Source organism: Ramularia collo-cygni (assembly GCF_900074925.1).
Source record: "Ramularia collo-cygni strain URUG2 genome assembly, contig: RCC_scaffold01, whole genome shotgun sequence".
NCBI lineage: Eukaryota > Fungi > Ascomycota > Dothideomycetes > Mycosphaerellales > Mycosphaerellaceae > Ramularia > Ramularia collo-cygni.
Genome location: NW_019716255.1, coordinates 4,322,440 through 4,331,200, shown reverse-complemented (window position 1 = coordinate 4,331,200; position 8,761 = coordinate 4,322,440).

Sequence of the window (8,761 nt, the reverse complement as noted above, 5' to 3'; positions counted from 1 at the left end):
GAGGCTAGTAACTAGTTTTAGCTAGCTATCTAGCGATACTCTCGATAGCACCGTAGGAGGCTTATTACTCGCTACTACTAGTACTAGGAATTATAAAACCCTCGTACTACGTTTCCTCGTCGCTATAGCGTATAAGGACGAAGTAGCGTATTAAGGAGAGCCTCTAGAGTCGACTCGAGACTTTATCCGAGAGGTCTAGTAAAGGGACGCTTATACTTAAGATAGACGGAAGGAGGCTACTTTAGCGACTATAAATTCCCTAGGCGATCCTCTAACGCCGACGGAAGAGCGTAACGGTACCGTAGAGGTACCGTAAAGGTCGGATAGACTAATAGGCTTAGCTAAGACCTAGACTACCGATAAAGATAGACTTCTTCGGTATAACGGAAAGGTATATATTCCCGCCTCCGTTACCCTCCGGTAGGAGCTTCTATATCGTAACTACGACGATCCTACCGCTAGATACTACGGGCGATAGCGTACTACCGACGTCCTTTCGGCTAAGTACTTCTAGCTACGCCTCGCTAAGGACGTAAGGAACTACGTAGCCGAATGCGATATCTATTAACGCGCTAAGACGAAGCATTATAAGCTATATAGCGAGCTCCGGCCCCTAACAAAACTATTAACCCTTTAGAAGTTAATCTCTATAGACTTTATTATAGGTCTACTACTATTAAGAGGATTTAGCGGTAAGATCTACGACGCTGTTCTCGTTGTCGTTAACCGCTTCTCTAAGCTAGTAAGGTACCTCCCTATTACTAAGGATATCGATGCGGTAGTACTTACGGAACTAGTATACCGCCGTATTATCTATAAAATAGGCGCTCTAGACGATATTATCTCGGACCGTAGATTAGTATTTACTAGTATATACTAGAGTGTGTTTTACTTCTACCTTAGTATTAAACGACGCCTTAGCACTACTTTTTATCCTTAAACGGATAGCTAAACTAAACGGCTTAACTAATAGTTAGAAGCGTACTTACGTATCTACTATAATTAGGATTAAGACGACTAGGCCCKCTTATTAGCTACGGTAGCGTACGCCTATAATAGTAAAACCTACGTAGGGCTAGGGAAGTTACCTATAGAGGTAGCGTAYRGCGTCGAACTAATATCGTTTAATAGTATTAGCCGCGCTATCGACTTAGAGTACCTACTAYAAAGCTAGAGGGTACGCCCTATAAAGGAACTAGCCCTAATCGAGTAGGCTAGCGCTTAGCTATAATAGAGAAGGGACGATTTCGACCGGGCCCGAGACTACCTTCTCTACGTAGATATACTCCTTAAACGCTATTACGACCGCACGGTAGCGTAGAGGTACTTTAGCGTTAGTAATAAAGTCCTCCTATCGGGAAAGAACATCCGTACTAAGCGGCCTAGCCGTAAGATAGATAAYAAATATCTCGGGCCCTTTATAATCCTTTAACGAATAGGCACGATAGCGTATAAGCTTAACTTGCTACTAGTAATAAAGCGCTTCTACCCTATCTTCTACGTCTCCTTACTAGAACTATATACCGTACGAGATAGCTTTATACCGCTACTAGTAGAACTACTCGAGGATAGCGATAATAAGGGGGGGGGGGAAGAGTTCGAAGTAGAGAAGATCCTTAAATACGAGGATAATGCCGATAGTAGTAGAAGGAAGTACTATATCCGATAGAAAGGATAGGTACTATAATACGATAAATAGTTATAGGAGGAGGAAATAGGGAATACTCTAATTCTTATTACTAAGTACGAGGCCGTACGAAGGCGAAATAGAGGTGCCGTAGAGCTACCGTAGAGCGGGGTAACTGCCTTAGTACTAAAAAGGAAGAGAGGGAGACCTTCTAAAAGAAGTCGTAAAGTATAGAATGTAGTTTCTTTTATATAGAGTTTATTACCCTAACCGGCTTAGTACTCTCCTTTAGAGGTATAATAATATCTAAAAAGTAACGCGTAGTGCTCTTATTAGAGGCATAATAATATCTTTAAAAATAACGCTTAGTACTCTTAGTAGAGGTATAATAATGTCTTAAAGCGTAAAGGTACCGTAGAGCTGCCGTAGGGCGACCTAAACGGCACTCTTCCCCTACTAAATTAAACGCCGAGTACGGTTATTAGGAAGGGAGATAAGAATCGCGTTCTTAGTAGTAGCATCTACGACTATATTCGAGGGCGGACCGCCGCTACTACTACTACTATTACGGTATATTTCCTAAGCCGCCTTATAACGCTTTATAGCCTCGATATCCCTCGTAGCCTACTAGTTCTAAGTCGGCTAATTAGCACTATTACCCTTCGTAGCACGCTTTACCTTCTTAATAATGCCCTTAGACTCTATATTATTAAGGTAGTCGGTAYCCGTCTACTTCGTACGACGATAGAACTTAGAAGCGTAGTTAYRGAAGCGGACCTTAYRACGGTCGCGATCGTTACTAGGGGGAGTCTTCTCGGTAGTACGACGAAGCTATAAAAAGATTAGTAAGGGTACTATAGAGGTGCCGTAGAGATATATACGTACTCTAAGATGTTAGTAGCACGAGCTATCTTAGATAGTAGAGGATAGTACTAGGGGCGGGACTTATTACCCTTATAATTAGTATAGTTGTTAGGAGACTACGAGGCGTAATCGTAAGGGTAATTAAGAGGTAATTACTTCGCCTTAGTAAGGGTGTTCCGGTTACTAGTAACGGTAGAGTAACGACGAAGACACTCGACTATACGCGCGGTTAGTTAAAAGCTACCGTAGAGGTACCGTAATATACGTACGATAGTACTAAACTCGAATATCTAGCCGAGGCTACGTATTAGTAGGGAAGCGGGTAACCTTAGTAATAGGCTCGTTAGAGGCATTAGTCTCGCCTACGCTATAGGCCTAGCGAGGGAGAGTCGTAGATATCTTACTACCGCTACTAAGCTAAGCGGTTATGCTATTCTATAAAGTACGACGATTATTACGGTTACCTATAATTGTCTAAGGGCGACGCCGTAGCCGAGGAGGGGAACTATAAAGAGTGTTTAGATAACGCTAGTAACGCTCTAGATTACGGCGGATGTCGAAGGCCTCGTCCTTAGGTAAGAGGGGAAGGATGCTACTTAGCAAAGGGCGTAGTAGTAGAGTAGAGGTAATAGCGGATTTAGATAATAGTGTTAATAAAGGAGAATAACCTATAACTAACGAGTGTTTTATAGCAGAAGTAGAAAAGCACCTTAGCGGCACCTTAAAGATAAGGTTATACTACCTACATAAAAAGTTACTCGGAAAAAGTAAATATAGAAAAAAGTAAATATAATAGGCTTTATAAGGAAAAATAAGTGAATTTTCTCGGCTTCTAATACTTAGCAAAACAAAAGTAAATAACTAAATTCACTTATATTGCTTATATTACGCTACTATACCTAAGATAAGGCGTAGAGGTACCGTAGCGGTACCGGGGCTATAGTCCTTTAACTATAGGAAACAAAATGCGAAAAAGTGCTCCGGGATAGAGCACTAAGGGGGGGGGGCATACTATAAGGGGACCCTAAAGGAGCGGGATACCGCCCTTTAAACCCTTACCTAGGGAATCCCTCTTAGAAAGAATAAGGGAACTATACCCTTAGCAGGATTTCCCTATATAGATACGACGGCTAAAGGATAACTCTACGGTACCTCTACGGCACCGCCGAGCCTAACTAGCACCGGGCGCAATCCTACAAAAGGGCAATGTCCTTATTACCTATTCCCTTTCGCTCCCTAGGCAATATCGTACATATCTAAGAATTACTACTTAGTATTAAGACCCCCTATTTATAACACCCTTATATTAATTTATTCTCCGGAACGCTCGAAGCGAAGTCCTAAGAGAGTATCGCTAGCTCGAGGTTACGTTTCTTATCCTCGCTATTATTATTATCGTCGGAAAAGATATATATAAATAGTTTAGCGATAACTTCGCTTCCTACGTAGCTAAATAATATCTTCCTATCGATCCGTCTAGGCCGAATTAGCGCTAGATCTAGGCTATCGGGAGTATTACTTATTATAATTAGGATACGGCCCTTCTTAGCGACTAGGCCGTTAATAGCATTTAGTAGCCCGGATAAGGTAATTATCTCCTTTATCTTTATCTTCTTACTATTACGGCTAACTCTCTATACTATATTCTCGCGTCTAATACTAGTAGAGTCGATATCTTTTATAAGGACGATATACTAAGTTAGTAGATTATCGAAGGCGGTCTATAATATATTATCGGTAATAGAGTCTACGAAGCTAATAATATATAGTAGTAAGTCGAAATACCTAGTAATCGCTATACTAATCGACGTCTTACCTATACCTAGGGGGCTATAAAGTAAGTAACTACGTCTCTAGCTAATCTTACGGTTTTAGTACTATAGCTAAGACTTTATATACTTCTCTATATCTACTAGTAAAGACGCCTTAACCTCCGTCTCTATTATTATAGAGCATATATCGCGTACTACTTTACTAATAGGTTTAGCCTATAGGTCTATACCTAGAGGATGCGATTTTAAAGTCCTTCTTATAAGCTAGGTAATATAAGTCTCCTTAAATTTTTCGGTCGCGACGTATTCTATAAGAGCTAAGGTTAGAGCTATATAGCTCGGGGCCTAGCCGATAATATATAGCCGAAGGCCGAGCGCTAAGGCGTAGGCTAGACGTATACGTATAGCATACGATACGTATACTTAGCGATATATAAGAATTAGTTTTAGTCTTAACCGGAGGTTAAGGGAGTTCTATATATTACTATATCTTTTTAGCCTTTATAATTCTAATTCTTCTACCTTATAGAGGGTAGCGATCTATAGGACCCTAAACGACGATAGTAATAATACCTCTACGACGCGTCGGAAGCGTAGCCCCTACGTAACCCTAGCGCCCCGACGATATCGTCGAGAGGGAAGAAGAGGATATCTTACTAGATACCGTTTAGGCGGATCTACCTAAGATTCCTAAGGAGATAGTCGTAGAAGCGATCCTACGCCTCGAAGGCGAGAAGGAGGCGCTACGCGAGCAAGATAAGCTTCGCTAACTTTAGCTTAAAGTCTAGTAGATAAAGCGTACTCGAGACCGGCTAGATATAGCTACTACTCCGAGCCTACTATCGCTACTCCGGATCCCCGACGTATTATCGAGGGCGAGTAGATTCGATAAGTCGGCAAGTATACTAAGCGCCGGCGCGCCGTACTCGTAGCGTAGAAGTAGGCTAAAGATAAAGGATCTAAAGCCCTTTATAGGTAACTCTATTAAGGAGGCCTATAAATTTCTTCGAGCTCTAAAGATTATCTTCGCTAATTTAGGCCCTAAGTATAACGATAATAGATCTAAGGTCCTATACGGGGTAATGTAACTAGCCGCCGACGTAGCGGAGGCGTAGTATAACTAGTACGATATCGAGGCGCTACCGGATAAGTACGGCTAGGAGGATTTCTAATCCTTTATACGTAATACCGTCGGCGACCCTACGAACCGATAGCTAAGCGTAACCTTAGAGTACGAGAAGGTACGCTAAGGGGATTATTAGATAGTTAAGAGTTTTACTCTTAAACTTAATATCCTAGAGAGCTAACTAGACTATACCGAGACGTAGCTAGTCCGCTAGTTCCTCGCTAAGCTAAAGCCGTCGCTACGTATAGACATCGTTAAGAACTATAAGCTCCCTAGTACGAGGGTAGATATAGTATCCCTAGCGAGGAGGCTTAAAGTAGTAGACCGTAGAGCGACCGTAACCCTTACGGGTAATAAACGCTCCGCCGGCGAGGCGCTAACGGGACTAAGCTCTTATAATAGTAGGTCGAATAAGAGGCCTCGGGGTAGAAGAGGCTATTATAATAGTAGCTATAGCGGCCGTAAAAGTAACGGAAGGAGCTAATTCTAGTTATAGGGGCGAAGAGATAAGACAGGCGCGTATATACCTCGATTATAGCCCGACGGCGTACCGAGATAGAACCCTAAGTGCTTCGCTTACGGCGAAATAGGGTATATCTAACTAAATTACCCCCGTCGTAACGGCGGTAAGATAGCGGTAACTAAGGTAGACGCTAGCGCTTCGAAAAAAGCGAGCGTACTAGGGAGGAAGCTCGATCTCTAAGTACGGATAAGAAGGGCGTAGACGTAGTACTAGCGCTATATTAGCGAGGCACCGTCGAGACGCTAGCGGGCATAAAGGATGTTAAGTACCTACTAGATAATATAGTAGATATTAACGTTATATCTAGGGAATTTATCCTCTAGTACTAAGTACCTATAAAAGAGGATGTAGCATTACCTTCGGCTACTAGCTTTACTAGGGAGCTAGGCTACTACTACGGTACGTATTTGTTACGCCTACGTATTACCGACTCTAATAGGGTAGAGCGCGTAGTAGAAGGAACCTTCTATACTTTTAAAACACCTAAGCTAGAGTTAATCCTAGGAAGGCCTTAGAGGAGAGCGTATAGGGTAGTAGTCGATAGCGCTACGGATACGTAGAGCTTTAGTAACGTAGTCGGGAAGGTTACCGTCCTAGAGCCTTAGAGCTTTTATAAAGAGCTCCTTTAATAGCTAATAGTATATACGGTCTCGATTTTATAGGCTAGAGTCCTTTAGGGCGAACTACTAAAGAAATTTATAAACTACTATAATGTCTTCTTTCCGACTAAGGAAGCGCTTCGTAGGCTACCCGAAGGCGTAGAGCATACGATTAACCTAGAACCCGGAAAGAAGCCTCCCTTTAAGCCTCTATATTATTAGTTAGGCCGAGAGCTTAGTAAGCTAGGCACGTATATTAAAGATGCACTTAAGAATAATTAGATCGACCCTAGTACTAGCGAGGCGGGGGCGCCTATCCTATTCGTCCCTAAGAAGGATAGTACTATAAGGGTGTTGTAAATAGGGGGTCTTAATACTAAGTAGTAATTCTTAGATATGTACGATATTGCCTAGGGAGCGAAAGGGAACAGGTAACGAGGATATTGCCCTTTTGTAGGATTGCGCCTAGTGCTAGTTAGGCTCGGCGGTGCCGTAGAGGTACCGTAGAGTTATCCTTTAGCCGTCGCATCCGTATAGGGAAATCCTGCTAAGGGTGTAATTCCCTTATTCTTTCTAAGAGGGATTCCCTAGGTAAGGGTTTAAAGGGCGGTGTCCCGCTCCTTTAGGGTCCCCTTATAGTATGCCCCCCCCCCTTAGTGCTCTGTCYCGGAGCACTTTTCCGCATTTTGTTTCCTATAGTTAAAGGACTATAGCCCCGGTACCGCTACGGTACCTCTACGCCTTATCTTAGGTGCAGCAGCGTAACATAAGCAATTATAAGTAAATTTGGTTATTCACTTTTGTTTTGCCAATTGTTAGAAGCCGAGAAAATTCACTTATTTTTCCTTATAAAGCCTATAGTATTTACTTTTTCCGAGTGACTTTTTGTGTAGGTAGTGCAACCTTATCTTTAAGGTGCCGTAGAGGTGCTTTACTTCTACTACAAAACACTCGTTAGTTATAGGTTGTTCTCCTTTATTAACACTATTATCCAAATCCGCTATTACCTCTACTCTACTACTACGCCCTTTGCTAAGTAGCATCCTTCCCCTCTTACCTAAGGACGAGGCCTTCGACATCCGCCGTAATCTAGAGCGTTACTAGCGTTATCTAAACACTCTTTATAGTTCCCCTCCTCGGCTACGGCRTCGCCCTTAGAYAATTATAGGTAACCGTAATAATCGTCGCACTTTATAGAACAGYATAACCGCTTAGCTTAGTAGCGGTAGTAAGATGTCTACGACTCTCCCTCGCTAGGCCTATAGCGTAGGCGAGACTAATRCCTCTAACGAGCCTATTRCTAAGGTTACCCGCTTCCCTACTAATRCGTAGCCTCGGCTAGATRTTCGAGTTTAGTACTRTCGTACGTATRTTRCGGTACCTCTACGGTAGCTTTTAACTAACCGCGCGCATAGTCGAGTGTCTTCGTCGTTACTCCCCCGTTACTAGTAACCGGAACACCCTTACTAAGGCGAAGCAATTGCCTCYTAATTRCCCTTACGACTRCGCCTCGTAGTCTCCTAATAACTACACTAATTATAAGGGTAAYAAGTCCCGCCCCTAGTACTATCCTCTACTATCYRAGATAGCTCGTGCTACTAACATCTTAGAGCACGTATRTATCTCTACGGCACCTCTATAGCACCCTTGCTAATCTTTTTATAGCTTCGTCGTACTACYGAGAAGACCCCCCCTAGTAACGATCGCGACCGTCGTAAGGTCCGCTTCCGTAACTACGCCTCTAAGTTCTATCGTCGTGCGAAGTAGACGGGTACCGACTACCTTAATAACATAGAGTCTAAGGGCATTATTAAGAAGGTAAAGCGTACTGCGAAGGGTAATAGTGCTAATTAGCCGACTTAGAACTAGTAGGCCGCGAGGGATATCGAGGCTATAAAGCGTCGTAAGGCGGCTTAGGAGATGTACCGTAATAGTAGTAGTAGCAGCGGCGGTCCGCCCTCGAATATAGTCGTAGATACTACTACTAAGAACGCGATTCTTGTCTCCCTATCTAACAACCGCACTCGGCGTTTAATTTAGTAGGGGAAGAGTGCCGTTTAGGTCGCCCTACGGCAGCTCTACGGTGCCTTTGCGTTTTAAGGCATTATTACACCTCTGCTAAGAGTGCTAAGCGTTGTTTTTAAAGATATTATTATGCCTCTAATAAGAGCACTAAGCGTTGCTTTTTAGATATTATTATACCTCCGAAGGAGAGTACTAAGCCGGTTAGGGTAATAAACTCTATATAAA